Source organism: Rhipicephalus microplus, chromosome 4 (assembly GCF_043290135.1).
Source record: "Rhipicephalus microplus isolate Deutch F79 chromosome 4, USDA_Rmic, whole genome shotgun sequence".
NCBI classification, from domain to species: domain Eukaryota; kingdom Metazoa; phylum Arthropoda; class Arachnida; order Ixodida; family Ixodidae; genus Rhipicephalus; species Rhipicephalus microplus.
The window spans coordinates 42,968,265-42,990,394 of record NC_134703.1 but is presented as its reverse complement, the minus strand read 5'-3'; the positions used below and the strand labels follow the sequence as shown (position 1 = coordinate 42,990,394).

The 22,130-nt window shown below is 43.0% G+C and overlaps 1 long non-coding RNA gene across 1 annotated transcript in view; it reads right to left on the bottom strand.

Moving 5' to 3' along the window:
• Positions 1-22,130, bottom strand: part of LOC142813891 (uncharacterized) — a 152,863-nt gene that overhangs the window by 13,634 nt on the left and 117,099 nt on the right. Inside the window, exon 2 of the long non-coding RNA XR_012894718.1 lies at positions 11,695-11,748. This is a non-coding gene — a long non-coding RNA (uncharacterized LOC142813891). The remainder of the gene's footprint in view (positions 1-11,694; positions 11,749-22,130) is intronic.

Genomic DNA, 22,130 nt, shown 5'->3' with positions numbered 1-22,130 from the left:
GTTGGTTCATAATTGAACGACTCAGCGGCGGCTGCATTTCCGATGCAAGCGGAAACGTTGTAGGCCCGTGTGCTCAGATTTGGGTTCACGTCAAAGAACCCCAGGTGGTCAAAATTTCCGGAGCCCTGCACTACGGCGTCTCTCATAATCATATGGTGGTTTTAGAACGTTAAACCACACATATAATCAATCTTGCACAGCCACCAGTTAAAAAAAAAAAAAAACCTGCTTCGTTTGTAGGCTCGACTTGCTACGTGTCAAGAAGAAACGAACAAAAGAGACAGAAACAGCGCATTTTCGTCGAAGTTTCACTCTTTCTTATCTCCCTCTTTTGTTTTCCGTCTGGTTGAGAATCAAGTCGAGTTTGCCAAGTCGAGTAGAGGTTTAGAGAGCAGGAGGTTTCTTGCGAGGAAACTCTGCTACAAAAGCTTTGCTGCGCATGTTGCGGACAACTGGCCTCAGAGACAGAATTTAGTGTCTTATACTCTTTGATGTTGCCTTTCCTCTGTCGCAATTTTTTTTAATTTTTCTCTCTCTTCGCAACATTTCTTTTTAACATCTTTCATTCCCCTCACCCCTTTCCCCAGCAAAGGGTAGCCAGCCGGTCTAAGAACTGGCTAACCTCCCTGTCTTTCCGCTTAAACTTTCTTCCTTCCTTCCTGCTACAAAAAAAAATGCATACCTGAACAAGAAAAAAAAAACACACACGTAGAAATGTCACCTTGACACTACAAAGGCTCTAGTAGGTGTATTACGAACGCATCTATAATAATTTCCAGCTGGCATAGCAAAACGAATTTGAAATGAACGATGTTCCATGTTGTCCCATTTTTGTGCTTTGTAGGTCTCTTTTATAGATCCTTAATGTATGGAAACCGTGTTGTTCGTAAATAGATAATTTTGAACCATAACTTCATTCACTGGCAATCAGCTTCGCAGATTGCCATCAGCAAAGCAATATTTTCCTGTATTTGGAGCTTTTCATTCATTCTATCGGCTTTAGTTAAATCTACGTGTGCTACCTTGTTACGTAAAAATTGAAACTTTCATGGCGGTATTAGTTTGTTAGCAGCTTCAACTTTTATCTCTCTAAAGTTATCAGCAATAGTAGAGTAACATAGTTGAATACGTGCTTAGGAACATGAAGATGTCTGTCAACGGTGGCCGAAGTGTGTCAGTTGACAGGACACACTACCAGCGTCATAATTAATCAAGATCGCATTGCACGAGCATGACACGCGACCGAGATTCTGGACCTGGACTTTTTCATCTCGCCGATCATGCGCACAACTGGGACAATCTTATAATCTCTGTCTTGAATTAGGAAGTTGTTGACAATAGTTCACCGTTGAAAGTGCTAGAGCTGGATCTAAGGCAGCGTTCACTAGGCGAGTCCACAAATATCTCCATAGATACTTTAAGGTGGGTTATAGGAAATAAATACAAAAGAACATGGTTGAGCTTTTCACCTTTAGGCAAATTGGTATAACACGAAATTAAAGTCTGTGCTTACAAAGTTTTCGATTATTTAGTTTACAAGAGTGTAAGAAGCCTTGCACAATGTTTGTTTCTGTGTGGGCTCCCCGAGTGTGCTCGTGATTGGGTGTACCTTCTCATCTTTCTGCAACCTCTTTTCTCCCCTTTATCCCTTCCCCAGTGCAGGGTAGCAAACCGGATGTGCGTCTGGTTAACCTCCCTGCCTTTCCTTGCATCTTTATCTCTCTCTCTCTCTCTTGTTTGACTACTATGCATTGTTTATTGTGGTCATATCCACGTTGATGCTTGGTGATACATCGCTATCTTTGTGATACACGTTCATGATCAATTATAAAACGAACACTTGGGGACGGTGAGGGAGGGGGAAATAACATTTATTTATACATCCGCCGTCTAGGAAGTCCCCGGTCTCGCAGGGCCTATCTTAAGATTCCCTATCTTAAGGTTACGGCTATTAGAGTCTGATCATCTCACAGCTTAGACCTCGAGGATGTTGTGCTCTGACTAGGCGACCGTTACTCGGGTGCCTCTGTGCTCGTTAGACGAGCCGTCGGCTCCTTTTCTCCGTTGTTTCGCCAAAGCCTACCTCAAGTTGCTGGATGGCCCATCGTTGCGTCTTCAGGTCTTCGGAGCGTATCCACGCTCCGAAGAGCAGAATCAGAAAAAGCGATGTAACAGCCAGGCGAGTGTCACTGATTTTACGCATAACTTGGGCTAAGGTAGACATCCCACTGAATTATCATTTTCAAATTAATTTATGCCGTATTGCATACTGGCGCATATTAAAAAAAACAGGTCGTGTAACCACGTCCTTCGCTGCAAATGTCACCGGAAGAAAATAGCCTTAACAAGTCACGTCACACGGGAGACATGAGCGTCACCTGGCAGTCTTGTTGCAAAACGAAGTGCATGGCTCCGAGACGGTTGTACGCGACCGTCTCAGAGGTGATAAGGTGAGGAACGCAGGGCGACGGGTAGGTGCCACCACCATTGCGTCTTAGCAAAGCATTGGAAACACTCACCTTTTCGTGCAAGCGTTGCATGGTAAGCGCGGCGTGATAAGTACTAGGGTCCTTAAAATTGCCTATGTATGCATGTTATAGTAAGAGATGCACATGCAGAATATATACGTGTTGTTATGGTGCCCCAGACTAGCGCAATAATCGCTTAATAAGTGATGATTGCACAAGTATGAACGCTAAATCTTGAGCAACATTGGTGGGCGCTGCGGAAAGGGTCGGCCGTTTCAAGTGCCCAGTGCCGTTAAAGTGGACAAACAGACAAATGTACAGACAGCCAGACAGACAGACAGACAGGCAGGCAGGCAGGCAGATAGGCAGACAAAATTTTTGCGTAGAAGGTCCCCAAGAAAGACTATCGTCTTTAAAAAAACTTGAAAATATTTGTTGACCATCTTGCATATTTGTTGACCCTAGCAGTTTTATGTGACATCACCAGATTTTTGTTTGATTAGCGCACCAAAATAGAGAAGCCAACGGAAGCCAACAGCATCTTCTTGTCAATTTTTGTTTCTATAATGAATCCTAGCTTATTAAAAATTCGTCAGGGTTCGTATTCAAACTCTTCGTAATTTCCCGAAAGTTGATTATTACATAGGCCTTATCTACTTCGACATCTTGTGTATATGTGCATTTGCTCTCTAGAATACCAGACACATCCGTCGAGAAATTATGCGATTAAGTGTTCTTACGATCACTGCTTGTTTGTACATATCTGATCACATATGTGTTTTATTATTCTCGGCTTCTGTTCATGTCATACCTTACTATGACATCGCGCACATTTTCAGAATACAGTTACAGCACGTGGCTTCATATCTCAACTCTCCATAAAATGTCGTACATGCGTACGTATATGCGTAAAAAATACAGCTTTCCTTCGGATTTTTTTCTGCCTAAACTAACAATGACGACTCCTGCTCTAAGCTTAACAAACCTGTTATTTGCCTTACACTTTAGAATGTTTTATTGTAACTATTACCTTCATGTAAAAAGGAAAATATTTCGCAGATCCCACGTACATGGGAATCGACGTTATGCGAAGCATGCGGAGGGAGGGTGACCGTGTTGCATTTTTTTTTTATTGAGTGACACATCATGCGAAGCATTTCTTAGCGAACTTCGGCAACTTTGAGCGTATCTATCTATCTATCTATCTATCTATCTATCTATCTATCTATCTATCTATCTATCTATCTATCTATCTATCTATCTATCTATCTATCTATCTATCTATCTATCTATCTATCTATCTATCTATCTATCTATCTATCTATCTATCTATCTATCTATCTATCTATCTATCTATCTATCTATCAATCTATCCATCTATCTATCTATCTATCTATCTATCTATCTATCTATCTATCTATCTATCTATCTATCTATCTATCTATCTATCTATCTATCTATCTATCTATCTTCGAAGCACATGTCCGTGCACCGAAGCATAAATGATGGATGATACTATATGCTGCTAGCATAAGCCGGGCATGCAATGGCTGGAATATAATTGACAAGCATGGACGTCACGCCCATGAAAGGAGTCTCTCACGACTATGGCTGACAGCCGGAAAGAGACACGAGAGGCAGGTAGTTCGTCGCCCACTTCCGGGCGCCACTCGTTAGTCATGGCTGTAGTGCACAGAGACGGATAGACCAGGCGGAAAGTTTCAGGACGGCGCGAGGGGTGAATAGACCAGACGAGAGGCGACGAAAAGCTTGACGTCAGCTCTCATGGGAAGCGTTACCGGCACCGAAGAAATCGATACTGCTACCAAAGAAGAATGAAATGTTGTGAAGTAAAAGACGTTAGGAAAATGCTCGTGATCTGTGGTTTAGTATGAAGAAGTGCGAAACGAGTCAGGGTCCTAAAGTCTACGAGCAATTGGTCGCCTGTATTTTCGCAAGAGGTTAATGTGTCTTCTTTCATGGCTCATATCTTCAAATTGACACAACACGGACTAGCTTCTCAAACTAGCTTACGAAAAAGGTTGACAACCCAATTATGGATTTCGTATGCGAAGAAATTATTGTAGCAGCAGAAGGCTATAACTAACGTATACAAAGTAGCAGACCCTTGCCACAATTTGTAATGAATTCGAACAACTAACGCGTTTGTTTTGCATCACTTAACAACATAGGACATTTGTGACAGAAAAAATCCACCTGGTCGCTTTATGCCAACACTGCTCAACGCTATTCATGAGTGAAGATGATTTATCGAGAGCTAGAATTAGCTAGTCGACATTAGCCACGTTTTAGCTTTCCCTATAACCAAAAAGATAGAGGCCTAATCAGCACCGGCACTGCGGATGCTAGCACAGTGGCGCACATTGCCAGAAATGATCTTCGTAGTCCGTCACAAATTGTGGTTGAAAAGGTCTCGAATGGCATGCTATTCAAAGGGTTCAAAAAAGCAAGAATCGAAGCCTACTTAGCTTGCCTTGCGTCGTAACACGGTGTTGAATTAGGCTTGTACAGGACCACGTTGCTTGGCTAAGCCTACACCATTCCCTGATTCTGCAGTATACAAAGGCACATCAACCAGCGAGTAAGACTGAGAGTCATCGTACAGTTGTCGTTGATGCTTTCCGAAAGCACAGCTATTCCCTAGGCAAAGTCAAGAAGCTCGCTGAATTAGCATGACCGCATAGACGATCGGTGACGATGACATTCTCGTGCGCTAGCGCTCGACAGTGCTTTCTAGTTTCCGTGCTCTTCTGTTTCACAACTTGGCCTGATACAAAAGACAACAACAGTGAATAGAACGACAACGCGAGCGGCATACTTTTAACTAGTTTATTCGTAGACAGAGCTGCTTCTGAATGATGGAGCGAGGGAGCACTAACAGAAAGATAAAGAAAAATTATTGAATGCACTTGCCTGCGCAGTTCAAGAACTTCGCGGCCGGCCCTCGCTCTTTCGTTTGTGGTCAAGATGTTGAGCAGTAAAGACTAACCAGGACAGACTCGAGCTTTGGTGGGGCTCCTCGGCTTCACCGCCTATTCTCATTCTTACTCGGTTTTTGTTCTGTTCCCGTGGTGACGTACGCATGTGAGATATTTTGAGCCCTTTCATTTCCCGTGTTTTAAGCCTCGCAACGTTAGGCGCCTCGTGCCTCGGATTAACTCTTCTAAGCCAGAGCTTCAGTTTTCAGAATGTAATAAATAAGGGATCGTCAAACGCGTTCACTTTCTTCTGACATTCGGGACCAAAAAAAAAAAAAAGACGAACTGCATTTTTTTTCTGCTGCTTTTGTATTTTAGATGTGCTGGCTTTTATCTATAGTAATTGTGTGCGAATATTCGAAAGTACAGATCTAATTGAATAGTTGCTGCTGTTTTGCTCGTATTCGATAGATAATTCAATATTTCACGAAGAATATAGTAGTTTAGCTTAAATACAAGCGCAGAGAACTTTTATTAGAGTCTCGTGCATGTGAAGACTAAATTGATTCTGCAACTGGGCATCAGTTCTAGTACACAAAGTTCTTGATCACCCCTTTTATTGCGAAAGCATAGGACTGGTGGTTTTTGCTATATATTATCCTATCCCTGAATAACTATGTCTCTCTACGAAGGAGTCGTGTACAGCATTTTTTATTGTATTATGGTAAATCAAAAGGCAGTAGGTCTGGGCGTGTTGGCTATTCATTATAAAGCATAACAGTAAAAAAATTCACCAAAGCTTACGGCATTGCCTAATGGAAATTCTGAACGACGCTTCGTGTTGAGGCAAGGCCAACTATGTTTGGTGTTTTGGTTTCAGCAAGGTATTGACTACACCATAAATTAAGGTTTTTGCGAAGTAAGACAGCAGCTAGTACGCAAATTTTTGCTTCTTTGCAGATAAACGAGGTAACCGCTATGCCTTTGTAAGGTGTTTGGTGCACTTGGTTGATGCTGCACGTGGCTGATGATTATTAAGACTTAAGGCTTATAGCCATTTGCAGTTAGTGGGAAGCATCAAACAGCGCATTCGTTGCGCAATCAGCATTGTGTGATGACTGGCCGTTATTGTGCTTTTCTGCCACGTGATATTACATAGGTTAAGGCGATCTCTTGCGCGACATGACTCCTGTATATGGTGTTTTTACAAATGAGTTTCGAGCTCCAGCGTGGCAACCCCACAAATTCCAAAGATTTCCGACACCTGAGGAAGAGGGGGGGGGGGGGTATCCAGTAGGGCTAGTCTCCTGAACCCCGTTTTCCTTGACAACAGGAAGGACATAAAAAAAATGTATGTCTCTCTCTCTCTATCGCTCTTTGTGGCAGAATACTTGACCACCATGCAGAATTCCCGGAATCGTATTCTACTCTGTTGGGAAATATTTTTCTCGTTTTATTTTTTCCTGTCTATAGTTGCACCACCAATGGCAAGGTAACGACGACGGCGCCGACTCTCAACGCAGGAATGAGTACCTGAAGCTTGTGCTCTAAAATAACAAAGTTGATGACAGGACAAGTGCACACCTCAACAGTTTAAAATAAATAAACGACTGAAGCCATTGAAGGGGCTATTTGACGATCGTCAAGCGCATCGTGTCGCCGCTATCTCTGCTCAGTTAATTGTCCTCATCGTACTAATCATGATATCCCAGGAATGAGCAGTTGCATCTTCAGTAATTGTCTTCTTGCGAATTATGTTTTTGCGCCTACAACGACACAAAACATTTCGCTGTTTGAAGCACTTGCATCATATTTTTTTTTTCTCATGCTCTTGATTATGAAGCACTCACCCTGTCGTCAACGTACTTTTTTCCCAAGACAAAAACATTTATTTTTGTTTTTGCACAACGCGTTCGCTGACATCATTAACTCCCTTTCTGTGATGGCATAGCTGTCGAGACGAGGCGTGCCATTGAGGCGTTGCTTCGGGGTTGAAACAATTAGGCGCTAGGGACAGGCCGCGCAATTTGTTTCAAATGCTTCCGCCGGAATATTTCGAAGTAAGAGAAACCATTCCGGAGGCGACGGCGCGTGTCTTGTTGTGCGTCGTTTTATGCTATGGCATTTTCTCGGGCACGACGTTGTTTATCAGTCTGAACATAGCGGCTATTGTACTGATTTGAACGGTCGCTCATTAATGCAGAGTTAGAAAAAAAGTGCGAAAAATGCTCAAGTCCATACCCTGCCAATACTTTGAACTTTATTTGAACTTAGCTGGAATCTAAGCAGGGTGCAGATAACAGGAACACGGACAAAAAAACACAACGGCTTGCCGACGTCTGTGTTGCTTTTTTTTTTTGGCAACAAACAGTGATGTGCCAAATGAAAAGTACAATGCACAAACAGCTTACAGAACAGCGTACAGAAAGAAAAACAGCTGTGTCTGTAAAGGCTATAGATGAACATAAATAAATTCAAAGAAACGCGTTTTTGCAGCTGCAAGAAAGAAATTTTAAAATACCGATAAAAGAGAGCTAATTGTAAAGACCACTTGTATCTGAAACATTGAACTAATCCATACACAAAGTTCGCAACGCTTCGCTACACACTTTGAACATAAGAAACAAATATTATCCACGTTATACATACAAGCATGATGAATATCCACTAATGGTTGTACAAAAGTACAAATACACCGTGCTGGATACTTTAAACAAAAAATGCATACTCATTAAAATTATTGAGATGTGTGATCAACCCATCCACAGCCTTCGCAAAAGAAAGTATGGCAGTTAATATATAGAGTTACAGTAAGGATGGCAAGATATGAAGTATCACTTGTTTTCCATAATGTGTTCGAAAATGTGGCACATAATAGGTATCTTTGTTCCATGTACTCAACGTGCTTGAATTTGATGTTAGCCGTGACAGATGCTCTAAAAATACATGCTATTTTTCCTTTTCATTAACAACCGTTTCTTCAGAATCACATTGCACACTGCTTTTAGCGACATATCTAACTAATAAAAAGTAGGATCAGTGCGTGCATCGAATGGAGTACTTGAAATTGTTAGGTTACAATTTCAAGTAAAATTGAAAATCGAACTTGTTACAATGCTCTATACGAGATGACAGTAGCTTATATGAGATAAAAAAGAGAATTATGAAGAAAGAGTTTCCATTTCAATGGGAACGAGAGGCGTAATCTTAATCGTACACCAGTAACTTGAGCAAGTTGGATATTATCTTGACATGTTCATTGCATAACATGTTTTCCCGAATGATGATGCCTAAACCCTTGATTGGAGGTACTATTTCTATCACGGAGGTTTCCGATTCTATGTTACCTCGTAGTTGGTATGCCAGCTCATGTAATGTAGAATGTTGTGGAATGCGTCACTGTACAATATAAGTTACCTCGCAGGAAGCCTATCAGAGCTTGTGGAACGTTTGTCATGCTCCATAGTAGACATGGTCTTATTTCTCTTCCGCACGCGTTCTTTACACGTGCACCCCCACTTTTATCATGGGCGTTCTTTCAAAATGATTACATATCCAGCCGCCAGTTTTATGTCATCTTACGCAGAATCTTAGAAAACATACACGCACAAGCGTGCGTCAGCTTATGCTCGCCCCATACTAAGCGACGAAACTCGGCTAATTGCCTCTTGTAGCAATGAAATGCTAAAGCAGTTGCCGCCCTATATTTGCTTTCCCAACCAACAAGTCATGCATGTAGTCACACGCTGAGGACCCAGTCCTTTTTTTTAAAATGACTGAATGAGTAATAAAGGTCTTTCGGTGAACTGCAGTGGTAGTAATTGTAGGAAGCTCATTGTTATCATGTCTTGCTTACACACAAACAAACACACACACACACACACACAAAGAAGCAAAAAACAAAACACCTGAAAAATGGCAAACAGCTGTTCTGGTGCAGTATCATGATATGTGACGAGAGTAGCGTCATAATATTGATTGATTGATTGATTGATTAATATGTGACGTTTGATATCCTAAAAACACCATATGGTTATGAGAGACGCCGTAGTGGAGGGCTCTGGAAATTTAGACCACCTGGGGTTTATTTATTTATTTATTAGAATACCCTCAGGGCCCGTAGGGCATTACAGAGGGGGTGGGTACAACATATATAACACACAAGAAAAAAAAACAAAATAAAGAAACAAGTATCAGATGCGCAAATCAGGAAGGCAACATAAGTCAACTAAAAATGTATAAGAATTCAAGCACATACAAGACAAAGATAGATAATGAAAACTGCGTGTAGTTACAAGCATTGCTGAGAAATTGCAGTCTTGAATTCTTATAACGCGCACCCAAATCTGAGCCCACGGGCCTACAGTGTTTTCATTTCCATTAAAAACAAACCTCAAAGGCGAGAGATGGTGTATGTTTTAAACCCCGTAAAACACGATAACCTTACTATAGGACGTTAGGATTTAGTTCATTTTGACCTCAGCAAATAACGATAATTTTCTCGCCAGGAAAGCCTCATGGCGCATGCGAGATGGAGTACTACCAAATATTTCTTTATTCGATCAAACATCGGCAACACTTCTTCAGTGCAACCCAGATGCGCGTCCATGCAGTGATATGATTTTGTGTGACCTGGTGCCAGTGAGTGACTCAGAATGAAGTTATGAAACTACCGTTTCATGCATATGATTCAGAAAAGATGTAATAAACGCGTTACGTTCCTACAGCGCTCTATATAGCCGCCTCACATAAACAAGCCTGGCATTGCCACACAGCGCCCCGCCGCGGTGGTCTAGTGGCTAAGGTACTCGGCTGCTGACCCGCAGGGCGCGGGTTCGAATCACGGCTGCGGCGGCTGCATTTCCGATGGAGGCGGAAATGTTGTAGGCCCGTGTGCTCAGATTTGTGTGCACGTTAAAGAACCCCAGGTGGTCTAAATTTCCGGAGCCCTCCACTACGGCGTCTCTCATAATCATATAGTGGTTTTGGGACGTTAAACCCCACATATCACTCAAACATTGCCACAGAGCAGCGCAGACGTCTCGAAATAAGTGTGACATCTGCAGAATAATAATGTTTTCGCTGATCCAGCTATATCTTATCTGTAAGCGCATTGTCAAATAGCCCGTTCTCAAACTTTCATTCAATGTAAACACCGATATAATCTCATTGTGTCTTTATTGCAAGAATTTCCCTCCCTGTTTCCTCTGTTGTCATGAGCACAAACATCTTCATAGCAGATCGCCCACGGTGTGTTGCACCAGTTTATTGAAGAACGATAAACCTTGCGCAATATCACCAAGCTAGCGTCGAAGCTTCAGGGCTATAAAATCGCGATGCCCTAACATCAATCGTCGCAACGAAGATTGACAAATTGCAACCATAGTTATTGAGTACTCCAAGCGGTCTTCTCAAGACACCGCCTACGAATTGCAAAAATGCGGGCGCTATATATGCCGGTACAGTGCAGCTAACATTCCAATTGCTTCACGTAGGTACAAACAAAAATACAAGCAGAAATGGCTTCGCCATGGGAGTACTGACTGAAGTCGTAACAGACCTCTCTGGTGGCCACTATTGGACCTGCCTTGTCGCGATGGCCTGTCTTTCACTGGCGGCCTCACGAACTACGTTTTGTGACGCTGATGTTCACAAATACGTTCAACTTTCGCAACAAACTTCCAATGGTCCACGGGCAAAATTGATCGCCGGAGCAGACAAAAAATTGGAAAGAGACGACAACACGTGATAGCTGAACGTAGTTTTGTCCTACTCACCTCTCTGCAACGGAGTTTTTTTATTCTTGCAACCATGCATTGTCCATATGCCCCAAGGTCCGTATGCTATCTGGATATATTCCACTGTGTATGCAACGTTGGCGTGACTGTCGCCAAGCGTTCGAATTTCAGCACTTCTCAGGCGTCGCTGTATTCGTTGCTGAGTGAATTCAGTTACCATAAACGGCAAATAGTGGCGACAAAATGCTTGGTAAAAAAAAGAAACTCAGACATTTTATTTTTCCACTGAACAACAAGGTGTTCGGAAGCACTTGTTGCAATTCTTATTTTACGTTCCGCGCATACACACATTTTTTTTTTTCAAAGCATTACTCGAGAAATTAACGCTGGAGGGTTATACAGGTGAGGGAAAGGCAGGGAAGACAGCATAATTTGAAGCTGTTTGGCCACCCTATCTGCAATAAATGGTAGTGAAAGGGGGGAAAATGACGCCTTCTTCCATTAGAGGGAATCGTGTGTTGATACGAAGCAGTGGGCGTTAACATTTACAGTGGTGGTGGTGTTGACGCTGGCGCTCACCACGGCGTTGCACAGGAGAGAGAACTGCAAAGGAGCGAAGGGTGCAGCTATAGACCAATGTTTTTTATACCGCAACATGCCAATCGCTGCTAATGGGCAATGAGAGACAAAAAACTTCGATTGCACAAAAAGACCAGTATTTCGTTTTTAGGTAACTTACACGGCACGAATTTTCATTCCTCAACAACGCACTGGAGAAATATCCCAACGGCATTAACTTGAAGGTCAAGACCCAGTGCCTATATATACGAGTGACCGGCAAACGGTTGTTCAGCGTGAGCAGTCAGAGTTTTTAGTTGCAAAAAATGAGTGTCCACAAACTCGCCGCAATAGCAAGAGGTGGCGCTGCCTGACGCTTCCACGTTCAATGCACGTAAATACCCCATAAAGTAAAGGGGGGTATAGCCGTCTTGTAGCTAGGTTGCTAGAGCATGAACAGGCTTCCCTCTCACAAAATCAGCAGCAAGGACACTTGTCCAAGCCGACGACAGATTCTCACATTGACAAAAAAAATATGCATTTGCATTCAAGTCCAGCGTGAGCCGTGCAAGTTAAAACTAGGAGTAGATAAAAATTCTGGAATTCAATGCTGGCCACATCTTTTTTTTTACTTATGTCTTGTGACATTCTTTACTAGGTTACCAAGCAGCAAAAACAATGATTGATCGATTTGTGGGGCTTAACTTCCCAAAACCTCGATATGATTATGAGAGACGCCGTAGTGGAGGGTTCCGCAAATTTCGACCACGTAGGCATTCATTTAAGTTCACGCAAATTCAAGTACACACGCCTCAAGCGTTTTCACCTCCACTGAAAATACGGCCGTTGCGACCGCGGCTTTCGTGTCAGCAGTCGAGTACCACAACCACAAGACCACCGTGGCGGGTTTTTCTCATCATGTAAGTGCTCGGTAATTTGGGCGTACTTGCAAACCATTCCGAACATCACAACACAATATTCGTAATTTGTAATTTAGTAAACGTGTTCTTTTATATTCACATAACTCGTCGTTCCTGTTTCTGTTTTAAACATTCCATAACACGTGTTTTATAAGTAATAAAACAATTTCGGAAAAAGATGAAAATCATCACCTCTGCCTGTTTTTTTTTTCATTACCTCACACTCAACCTGACATTTTTTTAGCAGAATGATGTGTAACAGGACAACCTATATACTCGAAGAGAAGAAGTGGATAATGTTGTAGCAGATAAAAGAAATATACATACTTTAGCAAACATTTCGTATACTCATCCGCGCTTTCACCAAAAAGTATTGGTCTCATTTATAGGAACATTTATATTCCTTCCTGTGAGAGACTATCTGGTCCGTAAAAAGAAAATTAAAAAAAGTATACACAGCTAGGTAAGCTGCGAAGTAACGTTCACAATTTACAAACTGCGTTTTTTCTCTCTTCGGTACGTAATGCAAAAGACATTATCGATCCCCTAGTACACGTGCAGACTGACGCCTTTAGCATAAGATATAAGGACGGTTCTGAAAAAAAGTGTGAAAGGAGCAAGGAAAAGAAACAAGATAAGTTCGTTTGGGGAACGCATGAGTGAGATTTAATATACGCCCCTACGCAACGCCGCCAATACAAACACGAACAGAAGAAGTATCCAGGCTTCTGAGATTTTCAATAAAATTGGAGCGGGAATGTTATGAAACAGGTAGCAGATGCCCTTATATGGTGTATGTCAGAGGGCGATCAGAGCATAGCTTCAAAGCGGCGTTCGCTAATTTTCCATCATCTTCAGTTTACGCTAATGTGCCTACACCCTGACGACGTCACATTGCAGACGCTACGGTAATCGCACTGCGGACAGGACTTGTAAGACGGGGCATTATGCCGAGATGCACAAGATATTAAACAAAGCCTGCACTGATTGGTGGTTCAATGACAGCGTGCTACAGTGTATCGGTTGCAAAAAGAGCGCCTTTGTGAGAAAGGCTTAAAGATAAGGAAAATGTAAAGAAACTAAGCGGAAGAACACATATACTGTAAAAGAGAGCAAACAAATGGTAAAACGAATAACTAGAAGATACTGGTACACCCAACACAGTGTGTGTGCTGCGAAAGAGAATAGAAAAAGGTAAAAATAATAGCTTGACCACAAAGCAAGCGCTTGAAGGAAAAGCATACAGAAGCGTGCAGTTATCGGCTGTACACGTCAGGAAACTGCGAAAAGCAGCTGTGGTCAGAGCTGCAGTTAGGGATGCTTCCAGAAAATATCTGAATTCATTAAGCAGACACTACTTGAACACCAGCCTGCTTAGCCACAATGTTATGCAGGCGTTTTGGGAGGCTTGCAGAGAGGAACCTGCACTTGCGTGCTGACGGACACACGCACTGCCGTCATCACGTTGAAACAAGCAGCGCTTACGTTCTCATTCAACTTTCCTTTCACATTTTCCCTCCTGTTTCTTTCTTTTCCTCTTTCCTTCTTTCTTTCGTTTCTTTCTTTCTTTCTTTCTCAAAATAGGTCGCTATTCAAAGAGAAACTTAAATACAATCAGCAGACGGCTTCCAGGCAATTCATTATTTAGCACCATGTGTGCAAAGCTAATAATAATACTATTAATATCAAGGGTTTTACTTGCCAAGTATACAATATTATTATGACAGAAACCGTAAAAGAAGGGCTCTAGAAATTGCGACCATCTTGTGTTCATTAAAGTGTGTAGGAATATAGCAAATAGACAAGTTGATGCTACGAGACAACAACACGCAAAAAAACAAAAAATCACCCGTTTCCCTTGATCACTCGTTTCGGCGGGAGAGAGAGAGAGAAACAATAAGGATGAAAGAAAGGCAGGGAGGTTAAGCATGGCTGAGCCTGGTAGGCTACTTTGCACTGGGTTGAGGGTAAGGAGAATAAAGGTTAGAGAGAGAGAGAGAGAGAGAGAGAGAGGGGGAGAGAAATGTCACCCATGCCATCGACAAAACGGCAGTTATGTGCTTAACATCACAGACGGCGAGTTGCATGTGTCTTAATCAAATGAGTACATTCGTTGCATTAACTTGTATGCGTGGTTTCATGCACCCAAAATCTTGCCGATGGTAAAGCCATGATGGTGCCGCTTGGGTTCTCAAGCAGCAGACTTCTGAAGGCTTGCGATAACTGGATTAATTATGTCAAGCAGTTGCGACACGCTTTGAGCTGTCGGTGTCTGCATCTTGCTCGGCAGCACGCGCATAGCGCTGACCAGGGTGCTTACCATGCCGATAAGTTGTCCTTCGTCCGTCAAGGTGTGAGGTACCGATGAAGTGTTCCTCACTGTCGAAGTCTGATTCCTTTCATAAGGCGCATGTATTTTTGGTAGTTCGGGTCAAGCGTCCCCTGTATTGCTGGTAGAGGCATCATTCTTCTTTAAAACGGCTGCGTTATGACTGGGTAATAAGGATGAAGCGTCAGCTCCACTGCTCGCAGAAGTGTCTTTGTTCTTCGAACCGACAGCGCTTGGCCAGAGTGGGAGAGGTGGAGGTGGTTTTGGACGTGCTTCGAGAGGCCACGAGGTTTTGGTGGCTTTGGTGTAGCACCGGCGACGGGACCGTCGTCGCGTAATGGATGCAGCTGCTTCTCGGTATGAAATGTCATCTTTGGCCCTTTTCTGCAGTATTGTTAGCTCCTTTTGAATAAAAGAACAGTCCTTTGAAGAGACATCATGTGGCCCATTGCAGTTTGAGCACTTCAGAGTTGTGGCCTGGCACGTGTCCTTGTTGTGGTACCCAGTGCATCGGGAACAGACAGTAGAGTTCGTGCACACACCACTTACGTGACCTAACTTCATGCACTTTCAGCACTGAAGTGGTTTCGGAAAAAAAGGGGCGAACTGCGTTTCGGAAGTGGCCCATTTTTACGTGTGATGGAAGTCATTCACCCTTAAATGTAATTCTTACGCATCGTGATTTCCCGATACGACATATAGTTGTAACAATGGCATCTTGCGAAGCCGGCCTAACCAACACTGGTAGGTCCGAGTTGGTAATGGCTTCGGCAACATCACATATCACCCCAGTGCTCACTTCATTGCCCGGCGGTATATGAGAGCGGACTTTCATCCCATTAAGTTCCGTTACTTCACGCAATCTGTCAAGCACAGTCACATGATTGACGTCAATCGCTAGGGTGTTCTTGCAGCTATTCACTCTTACTTCTTTTACTTCATTCGGCTACAGTGCCTCAAGCTGTACAGACACGACGTGCCGGTTAAGGCGTCTCATGTTGTCACTAGCGAGAACTGGCATGAAAAGGATGGTTAATACCTCGCTATTCTGCGAAGATCACATAGTGGGCTCACTCGAATTGGGTAACGTGCTCAGAAATGGTCTCCCTTGTGGTTTCTGATGAGCTCGAAGTTGTCGTCCCGTGATTCATCACTGCTGACATTGTAGGGTTCAGTGTCATCACTGTCAGTGCCACTCTTGGAGCTGTAGCGTTTCCTGGAAGCAACCCTCGTGGTCATTTCGGTGTCCGGTAGTCTTCCGTAAGGCTCTACCTCCATCGCACACCTGCAGGAGACCGCGCTTGACAGGCGAAATGAAAATTATTCACATAAAACCATGGAACTCAGACATTAGGCATTTTGCCACACCGGTACTTCGTTCTTGGCTGGAGATATGTATCTGCTTGCTGTGTAAGAAGCTTTAAACTGTGAAGACTTGCTCTAGGCTGTGCGCCTAACTTCTGTAACACTGTCGTAAATATAAAGTGATATGAACTCAAGTGACCTAATTAAGAAATACCATGTATCACTTTGGTCGAGAAAAAAATTGTACGCCAGTGTTTTCGGGTTATGCTGGGCAAGGCAAAAGTATCAAGCCTGCTTCATATTAATTTTTATTTGCATTCGCGTATCTTAAAATCTCATTACAGAATATTTTATCATATGAGAAATTTAATCTTTCAGCTTTATTTGAGTAAAGCGTGGTGGATGTTCAAGGGGAAAAACTTATTTGCTTCAAAGTGGCCTCTCCGACTGACTCAATAATGCCTAATTAATATTTCAGGTCATCGTTTTTTCAAATTACTTCCAATCACCCTTAAAGAAAAGAAAAAGACTTGAAGGCTGACTTGTGGTCATTAGGCGAAAATTCTCGTTTTTATCTACCGATATTATTTACACTCGCCTTGAGCGAAATAAGGGTCGAAAAATATAAACAAAAAATAAGTTTGATTGCCGGAACTAATATTTGAACAAGATTTACAGAAAAGGACATAAAGATCAACCAAGAGCAAGAAACTCGCGATCGCATAAGGCGATTTAGTGGTCTTCGTTGCAGCGCAGAGAAAATATCTCGCTTTTCGCAGTGGAAACGCATAAACTGCTCCGCTAATAGGGAGTTTAGGAATACCGTATGCAAAGTTTGAGGGTATTGCGGGCGTAGCATTAGCGCTCGACACTCAAAGTGGCCCGCAATGGGGTAGTGTAGGACGCATGCGCAACGCAATCGCAAAACTGGGCCTTGAGATGTTCTGAAACTCTCTCATAGCATGTCTGAAACTCCAAATAGCATAGAAAAATGAAAAAAAAACAGCTTTTCATCATGAAAGTGTCTCAAACGCAGGAGTACGAACACTCCGATGGTGTACTTCCGTCACAGATATACGTCTGTAAAATGTAGATGACAAAGAAAAATATTGATTGATATGGATGAACTGGAAGTTGAACCCACACAGATAAGCACGTCGATTCACTCAGATAACTGCGCGACAATGTCATCTACATAGAATAAAACAAGAAAAAAGGGAGGTAAAATGAGAAACAGAACGTCTGGTTTCTTTCTTTCTTTTTCTTTTATGTAGGTGACATTACCGCGCAGTTATCTTAGTTAATTCGCGTGCTTATCTGTGTGCCTGAAAAATAAGGCTCAAACACGGGTTGGCGTTTGAAGATAAACATGTTGATTCTAGTAGCGCTCCGTCCTGTCCCTCTATTCCTTCCCGTTCTCGTATTTTGCCTCGCGCTACAAAAAATCCTATCATATGCATCACCAACAAGCCCATATTGCAACTCTCGTCTTGGTTCGGATCTAAAAGTGATGAATACTCTAACCACCGCACCATAAGATTACAGCCGTTCTGTTTCCAATTTTACCTCCCCTGTATGCGAAGTAGCAATGTCATTTTCCTTTAGTGCTTCCCATTTTGTAATCATCATCATTGCTACTTTCGCCACTTTTTTTTTTTGGCACACACATTCATTTTCTTAAACACGCGGCTGAGAAAATGAACAATACCACCACAATCTTCCTAATCCTCCCTATGTAATGCCCTCCCGGGTCCTTAGGGTATGTAAATAAATAAATAAATAAATAAATAAATAAATAAATAAATAAATAAATAAATAAATAGTCCAGGTGCGCACACAATCGCTCAATATGCCATCATCCTTTTGCAAGTTTGTGATTTGTCTGAACTTGTCATGCCCATCTCTTCAGCAGTTTTTTATCAGCCTAGTAATCAAAGGCTCAGCTGCTGAGGAAAGATAGGATATGGAAACTTCATATAAACTAAATACACTGGAAGCATTTGTTCTTCGTGTCATTGTTAGAAATAGGCGACCATGATCCCATCCTAATTATTAATTATTTTCCCCGGCAACTGCGCCACTAAGTGGACTGGGAACCAGATGAATGTTCTGAATTTTACAATATACAGTTTTGATGGCAACAACGTTAAGTAGGGGTTCCATTAGTGCGCTCCGGGCACGTACTCATGGGTTTCTTCGTTGAGAAGTGCGAGCGTTCTCGCACGTTTGTTTTATAGTGTGTGTATGTATGTTTGTATGTATGTATGTATGTATGTATGTATGTATGTATGTATGTATGTATGTATGTATGTATGTATGTATGTATGTATGTATGTATGTATGTATGTATGTATGTATGTATGTATGTATGTATGTATGTATGTATGTATGTATGTATGTATGTATGTATGTATGTATGTATGTATGTATGTATGTATTGTAAGCACATTTATCGTGTTTGATCGTTCTCACTTATACGCGATGATTATCATCTCTGCTCTTCTTTTTTGTTGGTGTTCTGAGCCGAGGCCGACAATACGGGATAAACGGTTATGCTGGCCTTATCTCGTCAAGTCATCCTGCATCCTTTAGAGTGGGCGTTGATCAAGATCCCGACGTCCTACTACGTTCGCGTCCTACCTGTAGCTACGATCATACCTTATATGACTCGAAGGACCATGATGTAACGGCACACACATTCCGGTCGAAACATGCCCGCGCATACTACGCCAGGACACGCAAAGGGCCACGCGCACGGGCGACGTTGAGCGAGACGTTAGCCAAACTGCTTCTTCAGAGTCAACGATTCTCTCTAAAACATACCTTTCTCGATTACCCAGTATGTCATTGATTTCTGACAACCAATGTTCAGTGTTCTTGTGCTCAGTGTTATTCAATTGTCTTGTGTTGCCATCTTGTGCTGCATGTGCTGTCGGTAAAAGGGCCTGGAGAAAAAGAAAGGTCTGCTTTTGATCTTTATATTGTAAAAAAGGTTTTTCCAGAAGTCACATTAAAGTCGACCAAGCGCTACAAAAGGTAAGTAAGATGTGGAGAAAGAAGGAGGAAAATGGTGTGTGGAAGGAAAAGAGGGGATTCAAGACATTTCGGGAAAACTCAATCAATATGACGCAGCCCGTTTTTCGAAAAGAATCAGAGTGCTCCAACGGAGGTCACGTTCCCCAATATATAAACTGACGGGCTCCACGCGGCGTGATTTACGTCGCGTCCGCCGCCATTGATGGCTTCGCATCCGAGCTTTTGAAATCGTTAAGGCCAACTGCGCATTTAAGGTCTCTCCTCTTCTACGGTCTCCATTTTCATGGTGTACCGCAGCAGCAGCCGTGATCCGGGAATTCTTCATGTAAACCATCAACTGCAGACTCTCTTTTGAGATAAGCGAAGTTCGCTTTGCCAAGTGATTATCGCGTGAGGCAGTCTTACACATACTGGTGAACGTGCGGCAAGAAAAGAAAAACTGTTTTTAGGTGATGTCTTTCATTCTCATTTCAATGAATTAATCATTTTATCGCTAAGCAGTGACATAGACTATTAAAATATTGTAATACTACTAGATTGTATTAGCTCCTAAAAACGAGTGTTTGGTAATTCGGGCTCCTTATAACAGAAAATGTTAGACAACTTTATCACCGTTTCGGCTGATGGCTTGAGCAATACGGCACAAGAGCATGACGTGAAAAGCATGAGTTGTCCAGTAATATATACGTCAATTCTGCTCAATACCACAACGTTTTTGCTTTGGCCTTTTCCACAGGCATCTCTACAAGCACAGAGACGCGCGGTTGCACCGTTTATAGCATTCAGGTGTACTCCCCTTTGTACGCATATATTTGTGCACTTACACGTCTGTCCGCATATTTAGGTGAAGAATACTTTCGGGAGTCGGCCTGTCACACGCTGTCCGCAATTAGGTTTAGATGCACGTTAAATAACCTCACCGGTCTGAAATTAACTGAAGTCTTTCCTCTTTTTTCCTGTAGCGTTCCTCATATCCTCAGCGTCACTACATTGCACTTAGAATTGCGATATTTACTTTGTGAGCAATGCATGAATGCATGAGTGTACGCGCACTGGCGTTAAACTGAGTTTTGAGCTCAAGTATCAGCGGCAACGCAAGACGACAGCCGGTGATTGAGAGGTGTGTGAAGCGACACTGGGGAGTTTTCCCATGCCGCTAACGACTCCGACGAGTGTCAGAGAAGCGTCCCTTTCGAGTCAGACGAGCAGGTATGCGGTTCCGGTCATCATTTGTCACCCAAGGTTTAGCGGCTCTCGCTCGAATGTCGTCACCTCGAGCATTATCAGTGGAGCAATACACGTTGTACGCAAGAAGACACACAAGGCCCTTTACTCTAGGTGTCGCTTAGTTGGCTGAACACGTCGCTTCATACCTGTGAAGTTGTCTCCTCTCGCTTATCTATAAGCACAGTGATACGATACTTCATTCATTGGCACGACCACTTCAGCTATTTCATGAATGAAGTTCTAGCAAGAGCAGTGTAAATAAACTGCCTCCCCACGCCCCCTATCCCAACCCCATTTTCCCAGTAAGCTTGCGTGCTTGGGCATCCCAAATTGAGTAGAAAAATACAACGCAGACATGAAACAACCAGTCAACTTCAGACGTTTTTCTTGTGCAAACCACGATATGATTATAGAGCACGCGTTAGTGAAGGGCTACGGACTAATATCGACCACTATTGGTTTTTTTTTTTTAAGAAGAGTTTGAGTTTCGCCTTTCCCTTTTCACCTTTCGCCCACGTCTCACACCGGCCGTCATGGCCAGGTAATGACTGAGTGAAACGTGTTGTTGGTATAGTTGGTCGATTACTTGAGAGTAAGAAACACTGCCTTCAGGTCAAAGCGCGAAATAAACCACTGAGAGACGAAAACAGAGGACAGGCGCAATTAGCGTCGGTCATTTGTAATTAACTTGAACTCGCTTATTTTGCAGCGCTACTATTTTTCTGTCATCTCAAGCTGGCAATTCAAACCGCGTCACCGAACTCAGCATGGCGATAACTTAGGCGCTAATCTACCTCGGGTGGTGACAACGAGTTTCCTCATTTGCAGTGTGGTGAAAGGAAACCAATTTCTCGGTTTCCTTATATATACCGCGCTTTTCTTCGCATCGGTCGATAAGTCTTGGATAATTGTAAAACGCTGCGAGGCTGTGACACGACTTCCGGCTTCCCAAAGACGGTACACAAGCGGAAGCAAGACGCTTGTACTTGGGATCGAGCAATTCTCGCGGCTCCTTGCCACCGCGTGACCCAATTAGGGCGGCAATAAGCTTGGTCGACGAGGCCTCCCGCTCCCTCTTCCTTGATTCTCCGGAGCAAAGGGGTACCCAGCTAATACTAATTCTGCAGGGGGCGTGCCACGTCGCAAGTTATAACACTGACCGACTTGTCCGAGAAAATTGCTTGCGTAGGCGTCGAAATTACGGGCGGAAGGTCGGGTAGCGAACCACGGTGGCCCAGACGTTTGCGTAGGCCAGTCCGCGAAGGAGGTTACCGAGAGCACGCTTTAACAGCGCATAGAGTGCTTCATTAGTCGCAGTTACACCCTCCTCACAGCTCTCATTGATTTACATGAGAAATCGGTCATGGCAGCCACCTCGGCGTTTCGCGAGAAGTTAGATAGAAGATTGCACGCCCGAAAGTAAGGCGAAGGTATTTAACAAATACTTAGAAAGAGGAGGGTGGGGCACCCGTAAATGAACCCAGCCACCTGGTCCTGTAAAACTGTCACTGAATAGCTCGCAGAAGCCACGACAATGCTCGCAATGCAATCATTTCTTTCTCTTTTTATTTTCTCTTTTTCTAGGTGAAGAAAGTAAGTTTTGAGAGTTG